General features: G+C 48.8%; 1 protein-coding gene across 6 annotated transcripts in view; it reads left to right on the top strand.

The window, feature by feature from the left end:
- Positions 1–17305, top strand: part of ST3GAL1 (ST3 beta-galactoside alpha-2,3-sialyltransferase 1) — an 85932-nt gene that overhangs the window by 15389 nt on the left and 53238 nt on the right. For 3 of the 6 annotated variants that reach the window (XM_032467892.1, XM_032467891.1, XM_032467895.1), the window contains exon 2: positions 2985–3120. The exons of 2 other annotated variants lie outside the window; for them this stretch is intronic. The gene's annotated coding sequence lies outside the window, so the exon portion shown is untranslated. Of the gene's footprint in view, positions 1–2738; positions 2857–2984; positions 3121–17305 lie in introns of all 6 variants that reach the window. One more of the 6 variants, XM_032467893.1, reaches the window with a different exon arrangement.

The raw sequence follows: 17305 nt of genomic DNA on the forward strand, positions 1-17305 counted from the left end.
GCCTCCCCTGAAAATGGGGATTATATCTGATTGGTCTCCCATGTATAGCACTTCACTCATTTTTGACAGTTTAGTTTTTGTTCTGAACGAGATGCAGTTGTAGGAGGGCTGGGGAAACGGTAGAGACACAGGAAGATACAAGACAGCAGGCCATCCGGAAGGAAGCTGTGATGTGGAGTTTCAGAAAAGGTTTTTAGGACCCACGTGAAAAGCAAAAGACAAGAGAGTCAAAGTAACTGCTGAGGCTGGCCCGTGCTTGCAAGCTCCCTCCTTGGGGTTGGGAATCCCATGCAATGGTCAAATACATATATAAAGAAGCCAACTGCAGGTGAATGCAAAAACTGGTTCAGGGTTATGCTTTGCTCCAAGGCCAGTCTTAGGCTTTAACCAGACTTCACAGGCAGCCGCAAGTGCCAAGCTGTGGCATCAGAGACCCGGGGCTGAACTGGGAGCAGGGCTCCACGTTTACTGTAACTCACAGATTTCCCTCTTAATGTCTTACGGTAGAGCACAAGGACACTCTAAGTCCCTGCTGGTGCATGTGTACGTGTAGGTTGGCATTACGGTGATTATCAAGTCTTTCATAAGATGTAACATACATAACACTCAGATACAGGCTCCTGCTATGTTGTAAGTCAGCTGCATCTCAACTGATGCTTAGGGATTTATCTGCTTCTTCACTTGTTCATTCATTCACTCGTTCACTCAGTTGTTCATTTATTCAGCAGTCATTACTGAGCAACTCCTATACCCATACCCCCATGTGGGACAGTGGGGAAATCTAGGAGATGCCTGGTGCTTAGTAAATTCTTGCTAAATGAAAGAATAATAAATAATCCCAAATGAATGAAGAGAAGCACAGGAAGCCATGGGTACCCCAAAGTAAGGACCCTAACCCATTTGGGGGGCAGAGAAGGCAGCATGTCAAAGCAAACATCCTGGAAGTGTGGTCCATGAATCGCTTTGTTCGTTCTCACATTCAGGAGATACTACTTGACTTTGTCCCACGGGGAAGCAGTGTGCTGGGTGGTGAGGGCCGAGTGGTGTGTAGGACAGACACACTCATGCCTCATGGAATTATCGGGCTGTGACAGTAGGAGTGCAGGGGATTGTGGGAGCATGTGGTGGCTGTGCCTGGCCCTGTCTGGCCAGTCAGCAAAGATGTCCCTGGGAAGCTCATTGACACTGAGATCTGAAGGGTGAGTAGACAGTACAGCGGGAAAGAGGATGATGTGAGCCAGTGGTGGGAGGGAGGAAGGTGTGGGGTGCAATGTACAAGGACCCCTCTGGCTGCTGCTGAGAGTGGGGCTGGCATTGGAGGACGTAGCAACAGCAACCTGGTTAGGAGGCTGTGGCAGTGAGCCCCGGCCTTGATTCTTTCAGACATCTGAGGCTGAAAAGGAAGTTTCAGTTCAGCAGCTTCCCTTGACTGCTCTGGCTCTGGCTGCTTTGTGTTTCTTCTGTGTAAACATCCCGCCCCCATCAGGAGCTCCAAATAGAATCTGTTTATAGTCAACACCAGACACCTTCAGAGAAATCTGGGGTCAGTTGGTCATGAAATCCTTAAAATAACTCCTGCATCTTCCACTCTTCCTCTCGCCCACAGCCCAGCCTCAGCCATGGCTCTCATCATCTCTTGACCTTTCTTTCTAACAAGAATTTTAACCATGTTGTATCACTGCCAGCAGTGTAAAGATAACTTGATGGTTGTATCAGCTAGCTTCTCTGCATAACAAACAGCACCAAACCTTAGTGCTTCCAACAACAAACATTTTTTATTTCCCCTAATTCTGTGGGTTTACTGGGCAGCTTGTCTGGGGCTCAATTGTCTCTGATGGTCTCACCCACGAGCCTGGGGGCTCAGCTGGGAAGACTGGGATGCCTTTTGCCTCTCCCCATGTTGTTTCTCATCAGGGGGCTCACTCAGGCATGTTAGTGTGCAGCAGAATGAGTCCCAGCTGCAAGACAGAGGAAATTCTGCGTATAAGCACTCTTAAGCCTTTCTTTGTGTTACACTTGTTATCGGCTTATTGTTCAAAAGGGCCAAGTTCAGGCTCAAAGGGTGGAAAAATGGACTGCACTTCATCATGGGAGGGAAAGCAAAGCCACACCACAGAGGGGTGTGCTGCAAGGTGACAGGAGCAAATTAGGGGCTGTTACCACCGTTGTCTCTCCCAGTGGCTAAGATGAAGACTTTGGAACCAGACAGAGGTGGGGGTTCCTGTCATGGTCTCTTCTCCCCCCTTATGGCCTCTGTCACGCTGGGCAAGTTTGTTCACGTCAGCTCTGCAAGCCTCAGCTGCCCATCCACCAAATGGGAATAATCAGTGTGGTCATCTGGGTCATTTCATGAGCAGATCCGCTGAGAAAACACATGGTCTGCACATCGCAGTTCTTGGGACTCAGAGCTCCACTGAGGGTTTCTGTAACTGTTCTCAGATGAGGTCTTCAAAAGTCCTCTCCTGTCCGGCCCCTGCCTGGTTTGTCCTTTGATCTCATAATTTTCACTTTCAAGACCCGCATATTTCTGTATCTTTATCCTTAGCAATACTTTACCCAAGGCTTTTTCTTTTGCCCAATAGTATCTCACTTGTACTTTGATCAAGGGGCTGCTAAAAATGTCTCCACTTCCAATTCGTCTTTCTGACTGAGTTGGCTGTTTTCTCCCCAACTCTCCCAAAGCTTATCCACATCCACAATCGTATTGCTCTGGGTTCTTTACTTTTTTTCTCCACCAGGCCGAGCTCCTCGAGGGTGTGAACGACACCGTCGCTTACCTCTGTCTCTGGCACTTGGCTCTGTGCGTGAAACAGAATAGGGGTTTATTGACAACATATTTGATGTATCAGTCACTGGGTGAGTGAGAGGGGAAGTGGGTGAACATCTTTTATTTAATTGAGTCATCTTCAAAAGGCAGCAAGTGATCTAAATGTCAAAGCTGACAGACTCTCCTCCTCTTCCCTTCCGGCTGCTACCATTTTCAGACTCAATCTTTCTGACGTGGAAATGCCCGCAGAAGTAATTAGCATCTCCAGGAGCTGTGGTGAGGAGACGGCTTGAGGTCTGCAGCCGGGACAGACATCTGGGGACCAGAGATGGACACTCCCTCACCCCACTGAGGTAATGACCAACTAACCTCACGCTGCCCCGGAGAGAGGCGCTGCCTTTCTGGCCTCTTCCTTGGATTATGTTGGGTGTGGGTGGGGAGATGTCCCCTGTATCTCGGTCTCTTTGTACTTGGCCTGCTGTCCCGGGATATCCTATAAAGAGGAAATGCTTTCTCCCTCTGGGAAAAATGCAGGCCTCTTAGAGTATCAAGCAACCTCTCTTTTTCTTAAAAGTCTTCTGCGCTTTCATGAAAACTGGTAAATCCTTCCATGACAAGTGCCTGCCATCCCACAGAAGGCCTGCAGTGACACTCTGGTGTGTCCCGGAGTGAGCACTCAGTTACCAAACACTGTGACCCACACGACAAATCCGGCCTGGTTGTGTTTGACAAATAAAGTTTTATTGGCACCGAGCCACGCTCATCCGTTCAGTATATCTGTGGTGCTGTGACACCACGACAGCAGCTGGGACAGACGGTGTGGCCTAAAGCTGGAAGTGATGACAGTGTGGTCTTTCACAGAAAAAGCATGCCAGTCCCCGGTCTGGAGCTGAGCTGTCCACATGTATCCACTCTGTATACGGCTGTTTAAATTTTCATTAATGAAAATTAAATAAAAGTAAACATTTAGTCCTCGGTCACACTCACCACTTTTCAAGTGCAAATAACCACATGTGGCTCGTGGCTGCCATTTTGGAGCGAGCAGACTGAGAGCATTTCCATCTCGGCTTGGGAAAGCGGTGGTCACCCCGGGATGTCTCTCCTCGCTCTGTCCGCCTCCAACTCAGCGTGGGCATGATTGGAACCGTCGTGAAAGAAGGAAGGTTCTTGTGAGTGTGTAGGTGTGTGTGTAGCTGTTCTGTATCGTTGGCAGGACATCTGTGTATCTACCTGTCTACCTCCTCGTCTATAAACAATAGATTTGCTTTTAAAGTTTCTTTGGGCAGCTGACCTATGGCATCTGTATGCCAGCCTATGTAGAAACCAAGGCGCTTGGGCCTTGGGGTCTGTTAGTTTTAGGTGCAGATAGAGAGATACCGCTGGGAGCTTTGTCCTTGCTATGGTCACAGGTGGGTGGACACAGTATGGGCCTCCTGCAAAGGGGAAGAAGCAATGGCCATGGCATGCCATGGTCTGAAGATAAGGACAAGGGAGATAAGAAACAGAGCAAGAAAAATGAGCTGAAGATAGCGGTGAAGATATCATATTATATATATATATATATACACATATCTCCAGATAAGATATCTGAAAGAACGAGGAAGGGTGGAGACAGAAAATGATAAGAAGGGATCTCAGGTTTATGTTCAAGAAACACATTGAATGAAGCAGTGGGGTTGGGACCTTGTCACACCTCAGAGCTGGGCTGAGCACAGCCAGTTCTATACAACAGACCTTTGGGGAGAGCCTTGGACTTGGCAGCAGTCCCGCCATCTTGGATGGGTCAGGATCTGGGGGCAAATAAGAGCCTCCACTTGTTGTTTAAGCCAGTGTGCAGTGGGGAGTAACAAGGGCCAGACACCGAGATGCCCAGTGTTTATGGATGGGTTTTGAGAAGGAACAGAGAAAAAGTTCTAGGTGGCCAAGAGGCCTGGGCAAGGACTGGGTTGTGTGTTTAGGAGCTGTCCTTTTTCAGCCTGGAGTTGCCAGGAACTTGCAAGAACAAAGCAGAGGTTCAGAGGATGACAAAAGTCCCAATGCACGTGCATCATGTGCATCCCGGTCTGCGAATGCCTTCCGCCTCTCTTCTCGTGGTTGGCCCTCAGCCTCCTCACTGTTGTAGGTGCGTGTTGCATGCATTTGAATAGGTGGCAAGTGTTTTGGTAACAAACCCTCAAATAATGCAGTTTAATGCAGACGTTAAGTTATTAGAAGTAACAGTAATAAAGATACTAATTTTTTGGTTCTTAATTCCAAGCACATCAAGACTGATGAAAGTGGTGATGGTGATGAGTGACAGCGATGATATTATCCACTTCCTGCTTACAACACGCCGGGTGTGCTGTTTTGCAAATAATAATAATTACTATTATTATGATAGCTTTAAATTATTGGGCACATATGCATAATGTGCCAATCATCATGCTAAATTTTATATTCACTTTTTCTGTCATCTGAACCCAGAGCTTTCTTTTCAATTAAAAATTGTTTTCCCAATTATTTTATTTTTATATAATTGCAAATTTATAGATAACCTGCAAGAATAGCCAAAGAACCATGGCTACACTTTACCCAGGTTTCTCAAGTGTTCGTATTTTATACTCTACTCCTGAAATCACAGAATTCTTATAACCACAATACTGCTAAGTCAGAAACTTAAGACTGACTCGCTGCAAACATTGGCTTGCATCTCCTGACATTAACCTTTTGGATACATTGAAGCCAGTTATTTTCCAGACGGTCCCTCAGTTTGTGTTTGTCAGATCCTTCCTCCTGGTTAGATTTAGACTGCATGCTTTTGCCCGAATCCCACAGAACTGATGCTGTATCCTTGGTGCTTCGTGTTGGGAGGTGATGCTGGTCTGTCCTGGGACTGGTGATGCTCCTTTGTCCCTTGGTTAAGGCGACGTCTGCCGGGTGTCTCCATGGGAAGTCACTGTTTCACCTCTGTAATTTCTAGGTATCTTGTGGGGAGATACTGTGGGACTTATCACCCCTTAATGCATCACCCCCTAGTCTTAGCAACTGTTACTACTGGGGTAGCCTTGCTTCTAGGCCCTCTGAGCAGACAGCTGAGAAATGTGAGGGGGGTGTGCGTGCGTGCGTGTGTTTGGGGTGGGGTGTGTATGGATATTTATAGACACGTGCGTGCACATCCAGGTATCCATCCACATTATACATACGTGCACCATCAAGGTTATTTCTAAACCAACCTGTCTGCATTGAAAACCACCATGAGTGCACACTGATGCTTCTGGAACATTCTTGAAATTCCTGTCTGTCTAAATGATGTCGAATAGCCACTCCGTCCCCACCTTCAATGCCACCACCCACCACATTTGTTAAGCTATGGACCAGGTCCTGTTTTGGACCCTTGCTGCTGTCACTGCTTGCAAAAACCCAGTGGCCCAAGTACAGAGGAGGAAACAGGATTCTGGCAAGCTAATTCAGTGACGCAGCTAGTGAGCGTGGCGAGCACGCGCTGAGCTCCTGTCTGCCTTTTGACATTTGATCAGATGGCCCTGGTACTGTCCCAGGGAAAAAAGCACAAAAGGTGGGGAAGTGTTTGTCCCCCTGCACCTGGGGCCTCTGGCCCTCACAGCAGCAAGAAAGTCCAAACGTATTGGTGGATGCCCACCTCCTTCACACCCAGGAGCCGTGCTCGTGGTCTGCATCATGTAATACACAACAGGGTGTGCAGAGGTGTTGTGGAAACGTGCATCCGGGTCTAATTGCCTGCGTGTGAGTGTTTCTATGGGTGAGGGCGGGGGTGCCTGGCTGCAGTGTTTGCAAAAGCCTTGGTTGGGTGGAGGTGTGATCACGGAACTGGGCCTCTCTGGGGAGAGGGCATTCCCTCTCTTGCAGTGGGGGTTTTCTGGGTGACCTACTTAAGCACAGAGGCCTGAATTTAAACACATTTGTACCCCCAGCTCCCAGCAGAATATACATAGAATGTGCAGTTGGGAAATGCTAGTTTCATTCATGTAGCAACAAATATTTTTGAGCTACCTCTCTGTGCCAGGCTCTGTTCTAGGCAGACGATGACCTAGGGAGTTCACATGCAAGCAGAGAACTGGGGAGGGAAGAGACTGATAGCGAGCAGGAAGAGATTTACGTGAATACGTGTATGCTCGCAGGGCCGGGGGCAGGCCGAGGGACCCAGGGGAGACCACAGTGTAGGTGTGGTGGTCCAGGAGGGTCACTCTGGGGAGATGTTTATGGAACCAAATCCCACAGACAATGAGGGGTGGAGAGAGGAGGGGCTGCTGATCAAAGGACAGGCAGGGGAGTTGTTCACTCTCCTCCAGGGGCTGTGGCCTCCCCAGCCCCAGGGGCCAGGCCTGTTTTTTCCAGTGCCTCCTTTTCAGGCCTGAAGAGTCACGTGCACCGACGTTCTTCCTCAAAACTCAAGCATTTCCTCCCCCCCAAAAATAAATGTTATCAGCTGGCCCACAGGCAGGCTGGAGGCCAAGGTATTCTGTGTAGATAAAGGCACATCCTGGCAGTCATTAGATGTTGAAAGGAACAGCAGCGAAATGCTGGTGGAATTTCTGTCACTGATAACCTTTAAGAAAAGAGCCCTAGTTGCAGGAACAGGGGTGGTTTCCCTGGAAGAGCGGAGACTTGGAGGAGCCGTCTTTGAACAGCTGAAAGGCCGTCAGGTGAAAAAGGATTAACTTGTACGGGACAATTTTGAGGAAAAGATCCAAGTGGAGCGATTGAAATGAACAGATTTTAACTCACGGGGTGTTTTTTCCTTCCTTCTTATCCCCTCATTCATTCATTCATTCATTCATTCACCCAGCAAACACATCTAGGTGCCTGGCATGGTGCCGCGCGTTGGAGGTAAAACAGAATAAGACAAGCTCTCTGTCCTCAAGATGTTAATAATTTAATGGGAGAAACAGACAGATTAACAAATCAGCGGGGTGTACGGTTGCAGTTCCGAGTTCTGTGAGGCCTGCGGTTAATAGAATTTGGGGCTTCTCTTTAAGAAAAAGGATACAAGGCTATGTGTTTAAAATACAAGCCCCAGACAAGTGGGGAGCCACCGAGGGGCCTTGGTGCTTAAGCCTCCTTGCTGGGGGCCAGGCCTCCCCTGGGGTCGGTGAGAGGGATTTGTCACGTGGGTACCTGGAGCCGCCGGGGCTGGCTTGGCACCAGGGTTTGTTAACTGCAGGAGGCTGGACAAACACTTGGCAGAGAGGCCGGCAGTGGGAATTCCAGTGTCCATCCAGGAGGGGGTCTCAACTTCTGAGTCCTCCGAGCCCTTGTTCTTGGGCTAAAGACTTTTTCCTTCTTCATGCTGCTGCGATTTCAAAGGGGCTTTCCTTGCAATTCTGCAGGCTGACCTTACGATCCCACTACCGGGACTGCGTTTTATGGACTCACGTGGACTTCCGGAGTACAAAAGTGCCGGCGGGGTGTGTGTGAGCCCTTTCGGCGGGCTGACCAGGGGTCATACACTCTTCTGACAGCCCCAGATCTTGACAGCTTTAACCCTACAGCTGCTCTGGAAGCTAGCTGTTGTCATTCTCCCATTTTACTGATGATGGAGCCAAGGCACAGAGTGGTTAAGTAACGTATTCACAGATGCACAGCTAGTAAGTGGAGGGGCTGAGCTTTCAAGGTGTATAGTCTGCCTCTAACCACTTGCTGCGTTACCTCTCCTTGATTCTCGCTGCCTGATTCTCCTGGAAACATCCTAAGTGGCCAGTTTTGGACAACGGCTAACGTGCATCCAGAGGATGGGATACTACGTGTTGGAACCACACAAAGAGTTCTTACCAGCACGTTGAAATGCTTTCCTAGGGGTGAAGGCTGAATACATAGAAAGTAACACTAACTGTCAACAGTAACCAAGTGCTAGCAGTGCTTGAACCTTGTCTTAGTCTTAGCCGGTTATGCCAGCTCATTTGTTCAATAGGTTTTAACTGAGCTTCTGTTATGTACCTGATACCAGGGGTATGGTGGTGACAAACTCAAACACGGTTCTGCTCTCACGCAGCTATGACCCAGGCTTCTGTCTGTTCAGTCTGTCTTTGTTTTCTCCCTCCACGCTGTCCGAGATGTACCTTCCTCAGGCCCTCCTTGGTCCCTGGCCCTCAGATCCAGCCCCTCGCTACATCCGCTGCCATATTTGTAAAATGGACCAGGGACCCACAGATGTTCCCGACGTCAGGGTGTGGGCGGGCTCTCCGCAGTTGTCAGCAGGCCCACCTCAGGTCGTCACCATCTTCTAGAAGGGTCAGGCTCCTGACAGCTGCAGTGACTGCCCGTCTCCCTGAATGTTCAAAGATTCAGCTCCGGTTGACAGCCAGGCCGGAAGGGAGGAAGCAAAGGCCTTGGATTCCAGAGAACAAGCTTCAAGACGGCTCTCCACTTGCCAGATGTGCGTCCTTAACCTGCTGTGCTTTGTTCTCTTTTTTTTTTTTTTTTACATGAACATACATATATTCATTGTCACATTTTGTTTTCGCTGTGAGCTACCACAAGATCTTGTATATATTTCCCTGTGCTATAGAGCATAATCTTGTTTATCTATTCTACATTTTGAAATCCCAGTCTGTCCCTTCCCACCCCCAACCCCCTTGGCAACCACAAGTTTGTATTCTATGTCTATGAGTCTGTTTCTGTTTTGTATTTATGTTCTTTTTTTTTTTAATTCCACATATGAGTGATCTCATATGGTATTTTTCTTTCTGTTTCTGGCTTACTTCACTTAGAATGACATTCTCCAGGAGCATCCATGTTGCTGCAAATGGCGTTATGTTGTCGGTTTTTGTGGCTGAATAGTATTCCGTTGTATAAATATACCACATCTTCTTTATCCAGTCATCTGTTGATGGACATTTAGGCCGTTTCCATGTCTTGGCTATTGTAAATAGTGCTACTATGAACATTGGGGTGCAGGTGTCTTTTTGAAGTAGGGTTCCTTCTGGATATATGTGCTTTGTTCTCTTGATAAATGGGGCCAGTCCTGGTCACCAGGGGAGATGAACCCCACAGGGACACCTGAGCTGTAGCAGGTTCAAGGCCCTGGAGTGGGACCTGCCCAGCGTCCACCTCGCTTTGTCACTTGAGCAGGTATCTTGCTTCTCTGCAACTCAGTTTGTCCTTCTGTAAGAAAGGGGACAACCACAGGGCCCACTTGCAAGGGACTGTGAGGATTAAATGAGACGATGGTTCAAAATCCTGGGCATGGAGCCTGGCCCGTTGCAAACGCTGGGTATGTTGCAGCTGTGTTATTATCACCGTTACATTACAGCTGAGCCGCACTGGTGGACGTGTGTGAGCTGTGAGGGTGGGAGCGGGGCCTCCCTCCTGCCAGCTCGGGGAAGGTGTCCAGCTGCAGCACAGACATTTCTTCCATCAGAGGTTGGACGTGCCAGAGGTGGCTGCTGCAGCCTGGCCTTGAGGCCTCAACAACCCTAGGGACACAAAGAGAGGGCGTCCACCACCAGCACACATGTTTACTGTGTTCTTTTAGAAGCCAAACCCACAGAATGAGTCATCCTCAAAAAAAATGATTTTTATTCTAGTCAGGCCCGGCTGATAAGAATTTGGGCAGTAACCTTTGCTCCTCAAGGGCATCCAATAGTGCCTTCCCTGCTTTCAGTCCCCATGTCCCTTATGGCCCTGGGATGGGGTCCAAATTCCAGATCAGGGTGGACAAAGCCACTGAGACCCAGGTCCTGCCCAGAAAGCCAGCCTTATCGCTGCTCTCCTGGCCCCACCCGACTTTGTGCTTATCACAGAGTAATTTAGTTAATTTAATCAATTTATTTTTTATTGAAGTACAGTCAGTTTACAATGTTGTGTCTGTTTCTGGTGCACAGTATAATGTTTCAGTCATACATACACATACATATATTCCTTTTCATATTCTTTTCCATTATAGATTACTACATATTGAATACAGTTCCCTGTGCTCTACAGAAGAAATTTGTTGTTTATCTGTTTTATATATAGTAGTTAGTATCTGCAAATCTCAAACTCCCAATTTATCTCTCCCCACCCTCTTCCCCCGTTCCAGGTAACCGCAAGTTTGTTTTTTTATGTAAGTCTGTTTCTGTTTTGTAAATAAGTTCTTTTCACAGAGTAATTCATTTTGTTTTATTTATTTTATTGAAGTACAGTCAGTTTACAATATTGTGTCAGTTTCTGGTGTACAGCATAATGTTTCAGTCATACGCGTACATACATATATTCCTTTTCATATTCTTTTTCATTATAGGTTATGACAAGATATTGAATATAGTTCCCTGTGCTCTACAGTAGGACCTTGTTGTTTATCTAGTTTATATATAGTGGTTAGTATCTGTAATCTCCAACTCCCAATTTATCCCTCCCCATCCCCTTCATGCCCTGCCATAAGTTTGTTTTCTGCCTCTCTGAGTCTGTTTCTGTTTTGTAAATAAGTTCTTTTCACAGAGTAATTTTAAGAGTGATATTAAGATCATGGACTCTAAAGACAGATGGCCTGGGTTTATAGCAGTCCCTAACAGCTAGTGTGACGTATAGCTTGCTGTTTCGTGATGCTCTGGGCTAGGAATGCCTGGAGTACTCGCCGGGGCCCCACTGACATTTCCCCAGCCCCACTGAGAGCCAGTGCTATCGTTGGACTGGCCTTTGTGGTTGCAAAATGTAACCAGCAACAACTATCCAGGAACTTTTCCTAAAAGAACAAGGCTTGTCGCTGGAGGGTACACAGGGAGGTGGGGTGTGCACAGTCGTGGGGTTCTGCCTTCACTGGGGTCAAGGGGGGTTACATGAACTTTCACAGGTTCATTCTTGACTGGCAACTTGAAACAGAAGCGCAGAAATGTAAGTGTGGGAAGGGAAGAGCAGGACCACTCAAAAGGTCAGCTTTCTAGGTCACCTGCGGCTTTCATGGGAACTTCATGGGTGGGGCCACCTGGCTCTTTGTCGAGTTTTGCAGCTGCGGCAGCGTGTTTATTTGACATGAGTACCTTTGAAATGGATGCCTTGGTGATTAAAAGCTTAGTATCAGGGACTTACAATCAAAAACAATTGTCAGGCATTTATACAGTTATACAGTGGTAGATGTGACTGTGGCTAGAGATACAGACACTGATACAGATACATCCCATGTTCTCATTACCCTAAATAACATTCGTTCTAAATGAGGTCACTTTTCTGTCTCCAGGACTTGGAGTACGTGGTTTGCATCTGCTCGATCCTGCACGGAGGACACCCTTCTTTTACCTTCCTGCTTATATCATCCCTCTTTTAAAACTCACCTCAATTACCACCTCTGCTGGGAATTCTTCCCCCATCTGCCCTCCATCCCCCCAAATACCCCATTTGTGTCTGGCTTTCATCCCACTGACCCCACTGCCTGTCCTTGTGCGTGTCTGTTTTCCCTGTTGGACTGGAAGCTCCGTGGGGAGCAGGCACGTGTGATTCATTTTCGCAGGGACTTACTGAGAACTCACCTGGGCCAGGTGCATCTCTGCAGCTCTAAGGTCAAGAATCGGTGTCTGAAAGCGGGCACAGTATGTCTACTTAGCTGCCCAGAGCCAGCCCTGGCCTCTGGTTTGGTCAACATGATGTCCAGCTAGCTGACCCCTCTGCTGGGCTGCACGCAAGCCTGGGCCTTCTTGGGGTTATTGCTCTCTTCTTCAGCCCGCTTTGGGTATCAGCCAACCTGCCACACTTCTGCCCACTTCTGCCTCTAGCTTTTGGAGAACTAGGAATGGGGGATCCCACGCCTGGGGACTTATGTCCCTTTAACTTTGGGACTGGCCACCTTCTCTGTATTGCTCACAGGTCGGCCTGCCTGCTTGCAGAACACCTGCTATTTATAGATCTGCAGGCCCCAGCCAAAATTAAGCAAGTGGCCCGGCCAAAATAGCCCACCAGCCTTTTGCATCTGGATTATTGGGGAGAGAAAGAAAGACATGGGAAGGACCAAAGCCAGCTTGTCTGAAGTCCATTTGGCCAGCATGTCCCATGTATGTGTCAAGGGCCATGTGGGAAAGACATGTCACCATGTGGCTCCAGTGCCTTCAGGCACCCCAGTGCTTTTAGGCACTAAAAATATCCTGTATGCTGGGGGATTGGCCATCAGAAAAAGAGAAGGAAAGGAAGGCCTTTGGGGCAGGGGAGATGGATTTGCTCCTTCTAGTGGTTGGATGTATGGCACTGGCTCCCTGTCTTTGAAACCACGGCAGAGGGACAGTTACTTAACTGGAACCTCCTTGAGGACAGGGGCCATCCCATTCCCCACTGAGTCCCCAGTACCTGGGTCAAGGAAGGGTCACTGAGGGAGTGTTTCAGGGGTTGCCCTGAACAATAAACGGCTGTATAATGTTTCACCAAGTGGCAGTACCATATGACCTAATCATCTCTGTGAATGTATATTTCCATATGTCAGTGTATTTCATCATCATTATTATTATAAACAACACTGCAGTGAACATCTTTATGCTTTTATCATTTTCCTTCATTTGAACTGTGTCCTTGGGATGGGTTCCCAGGAGAGAGATCCTGAGGATGTTTTTAGGGTTCTGGGCACGTGTTAATGATTGTGACTTTGTCATGAAGCAGAGACAGCAGGGCAGTCTTGGGGAACTGGAGCTGGAGGACCATCCCTGCTGGGGATCTTGACTGGGACTGGGACTGGGACTGGGAGAGGGACCAGTGCAAAAGCTGGAGGCAGCAACAGTGGGATCCTGTGATGACAAGTGGAGCTGCTCTCAGCTGGGCCGGTGCCCACTCCTCAACATACACACATGCTCACACACACACACTCACACATACAGATACACTCAGACATACAGACACACACTGACACATACAGGTACACACACACACACACACACACACACAGCACCTGGGGGGTCTTCCGGCATTTTGTGGTGGGGACCAGGGATGCTGTATGTGCTGCAGCATGACCAGCCCTGCGCTGGGCAGGAAAGGCAGTCTTCTCCAAATTGCCAAGATGCCCTCCTCCAAAACCCTCAGGGACACGCAGTTCTTAAACTCGTTGTTTTCAAGACCTTTTCACACTCTGAAACGTTACTGATGATTCTGAATAGCTTTTATGTCTTATCTCTTTAAATGTGTATCAGGTTAGTTATTAAAATTAAGAAATTCTCTGCATATTCATTACTTTATTTAAAAATAGTAAGTCCATTGTGTGGTAACATAGGTATAATGAAAAACAGCTACTTTCCCAAACGAAAAAGAAAATTAGTGAGGAGAGGAAGCAGGGCAGTGCTATTTTACAGGTCCCTTCACTGTCTGGCTTAAAGGAAGGCAGCTGTTGCCTCATTCTGTTCTGAAATCCCAAATCACCTGCCTCTAGGAGGCTCCCCGTACATTCCTGAGAAAGTCAGAGTTTAAAAGCAAATGCTGTCTTACCAATCATATGCAAGTGATTTTGGTGTCATGGACTCCCTGGAAGGGCCTCAGCGACCCCTCTGGGGTCCCTGGAACATAATTTATGAAGCACAGGTATAAGGTTGAGAATATGGCTTTTCAAGCAAGCTGCCTGTGGGGGAAGGCGGGGGGTCGTATCCCAGGTTCACTTGTATCCACCTGGGTGACCGAATCCTCTGTAAAATGGGATTAACAGTACCTACTTAACAGGATTGTTATGAGAATTAAGTGAGCTAATATGTATAACGCTCTTAGAACAGTGCCTGGTACATATTAAATGCTGTGTAAGTTATATGCCCATATGCACATATGCACACGCATGCTGTATGTGCATGTATACAATGTATATGTTTACACGTCATGCTATACACATATGCTGTATATGCAGACACATGTATGTATACATATACTGTATATATATATACTAAAGCCAATAAAAAACAGTTTTAAGTTACTACAGAAAAAGTCACTCATTTCACCTCATTTCTCAGAATCTGACTCTTAAAAGAGCCATGTCTTAAGGCAGCATTTCTGTCCCTCACCAGGGCAAGGGATACTCAGGGGACTGTCACACTGTGTCCGGGGAGTGCCTCCTGGAACAGAACCATAAATGCGGGACCCAGAAGAGAGCTCAGCTCTGGAGTCCCAGGGGCCCCAGGTCTGCCTGGCTCATGGTCCCTGGAGCCCCGATTAAGGGCTTGGTGACAGCTCCTGACTGTCCTCATTTTCTCTTCCTCCCTTTGCTTGTGAAGGGACTGTCTTCATTTTGCTTCCTGATCGAGAACATCTGGCTGCTGGGGCAGAAATCAAAGCAGGGTTCTCCAGTGCCTGGCCCCCGGGATCCCCCAGACACCCCAGGCTGCTCCTGCTCCTGCTCGCGAGGTGCTCTGTCAATGGCGCAGCTCACACCCAGACGATTTTCCTGAGATGCTTTTTGTCTGGACGCTCTCAGTGTGAGCTTTCCAAAAGGCATATGCACTCCCCTAGCCTTTGAAAAATACACATCCACATTGGTTCAAAAAAAAAGGACAAGAGGTTGGTGTGCATCATCCAGGCACAACATTAGAACACGTGAAGAGGGATGGGGGTCTCAGTAAAGCCTGGCTCCTTCTCTGCTGCCTGCTTTATTTGTTAATTCCACTAACAGGTCATCCATGAGACACCTCCTCAGAAAGCTGGGGGTGCTTCAGTGAACCAGCTGATGACAATCCTTGGTGAAATGGACATGTCAGTGGGGGGAGTGTCTGATAAACTACAGAGTTAACACATAGATTCAAGGATTTGTGGGAAGATGACTAGGGCTATGAGAGCGAGAGGGGAGGAGAGGATTTGGAAGTGATGCTGGCGGAGGTGATGGTCTGGTCACACCAAGAAGAGAAAGGTGAGCAGGACCTTAGTCAGGTGGGCGCCTGGGGAGACAGCCATGGCTAAGCTCTAAGTAGGGAGGAGGGTGCCTGGCAAATCTGACCAGCTGAGAACTCAGGAGGCCCTGCAGAGTGAGCAAGGGGCCAGTGAATAGTCAGAGAAGAAAGAGGAGGGCTGATGGTGGGGGACTCAGTGGTTGTTGGGTGACACTTGTCTCCAAGGGTGACCCTGTGCCTCTTGATGGATCTCAGTGACCTCCTGTGGTAATTCCCCCAGCTCCCCGCAGTTCTTAACCTCACTTCCTCTGGGAAACCACCCCTGAACCCATGACTGGCCTGGGCCCCTCCTCTGGGCCCCCATGGTGTCCATGTTGACCTCCAGTCCCACATCCTCAGCCTCAGATGGAAGTTAATCCACCTGCCAGATTAAGCCCCATTAGCTGCATCTTTCAATTTTCTATCTGCCAGGTGGGCAGCAGCTGGTCCTGGGGTTCGTGACCTCCTGTCCTTGTTCAGGACCACCACCCCCCAACCTCTGAGCCCCAAGGACCGTTCTCAAATTCCAGCTCTCCTACAGGACTCTGTTCATCCTGTCCCCAAATGGGCTGATCTCTGTCCTTCATCCTCTCCGGCCCCCTCCCAGGCACTCAGCATGATCTGCCTGGCATTTGCCTGTCGGATTCCCCCACCAGATGCTAAATTCCCTAATACTGTGTTGTTGCCTTCTCTGAGAGTAGAGAGAGCTAGAAAGTCCTGCATGGCTGCTCCATACCAGTGGAGTGAGGACCTGCCGCTTCGCCCCAGAAGCCTTCGATGCCTGGTCATGTGGTGCTCCAGTGCCCGCCGCATGCGCCCTCCCGCATGCGTCTCCCGCTTGCGCCCGTGTACCCTCTTAGACTTTGCAGCGCCCAAGTGTCCAACAGGGCCTGTCCTTCTGTCAGGAGAGCATGTCTGTCCCCTGTTTCTTCACCCAGCAGGTCACCTGTTGGCCGTTACTAACTCCCCAAAGGGGCCACCTCCTTGGGAAACTGTCCCCGATGCCCCAGCCCCATCCCCTTTAGTGCCTTTAGCGCCAGCCCCTTCCCCTATCTGGGTGGCTGCTTTCCTCTCGCCACAGTGGATGGGGAGGATTCATCTGGCCCTGCCCTCGGAGTCCTCACCTTCTAGAGCAGGGCCAGCGAACTTGTTCTGTAAACGGCTGGAGATGGGAAATATTTTAGTTTTTGTGGCTCAGATCCTTAGTATTGTGACTGCCCAAATCTGCCATTGCAGCGTAAAAGCAGCCACGGGCGATACATAAATGAACAAGCATAGTTGTGTTCCAGTGAAACTTCATTTACCAAAACTGGCGGCGGGCCAGATTCGGCCCGCGGGTGGTCATTTGCTCCATCTTGGTGCTGACTCAGGCTTGGCTGTGGAGGAAACCCGCTTGACAAGCACACGTATGCACTGTCTGCATTTGCCCTGGGCCCCCCTCACTGGACAGGGGCTCTCCTGGAGCACAGTGTTCGCACCCAGCATCGCGCCCTTGGTGACTAGCGTGTGCTTGACGCAGGGTGGGCCGCCAGGATTTGGGAAGCAGTCAGTGAGCGAGGCAGTGACATTTCTGCAGGTCCTGAGCCTGCAAGCTGGGCTGGACGCTGCTCCTTTCCTCCCAGCACCAAACGTTGGGGAGGGGCTGCGTGTGGTCTCTGGGGCTCCTAGGCATTAAACCAAATCTTCTTCTCTGGGACACCATTTCTGCATGATTTTAATGGGATGAGGATGG

This window comes from Camelus ferus, chromosome 25, assembly GCF_009834535.1.
Source record: "Camelus ferus isolate YT-003-E chromosome 25, BCGSAC_Cfer_1.0, whole genome shotgun sequence".
NCBI lineage: Eukaryota > Metazoa > Chordata > Mammalia > Artiodactyla > Camelidae > Camelus > Camelus ferus.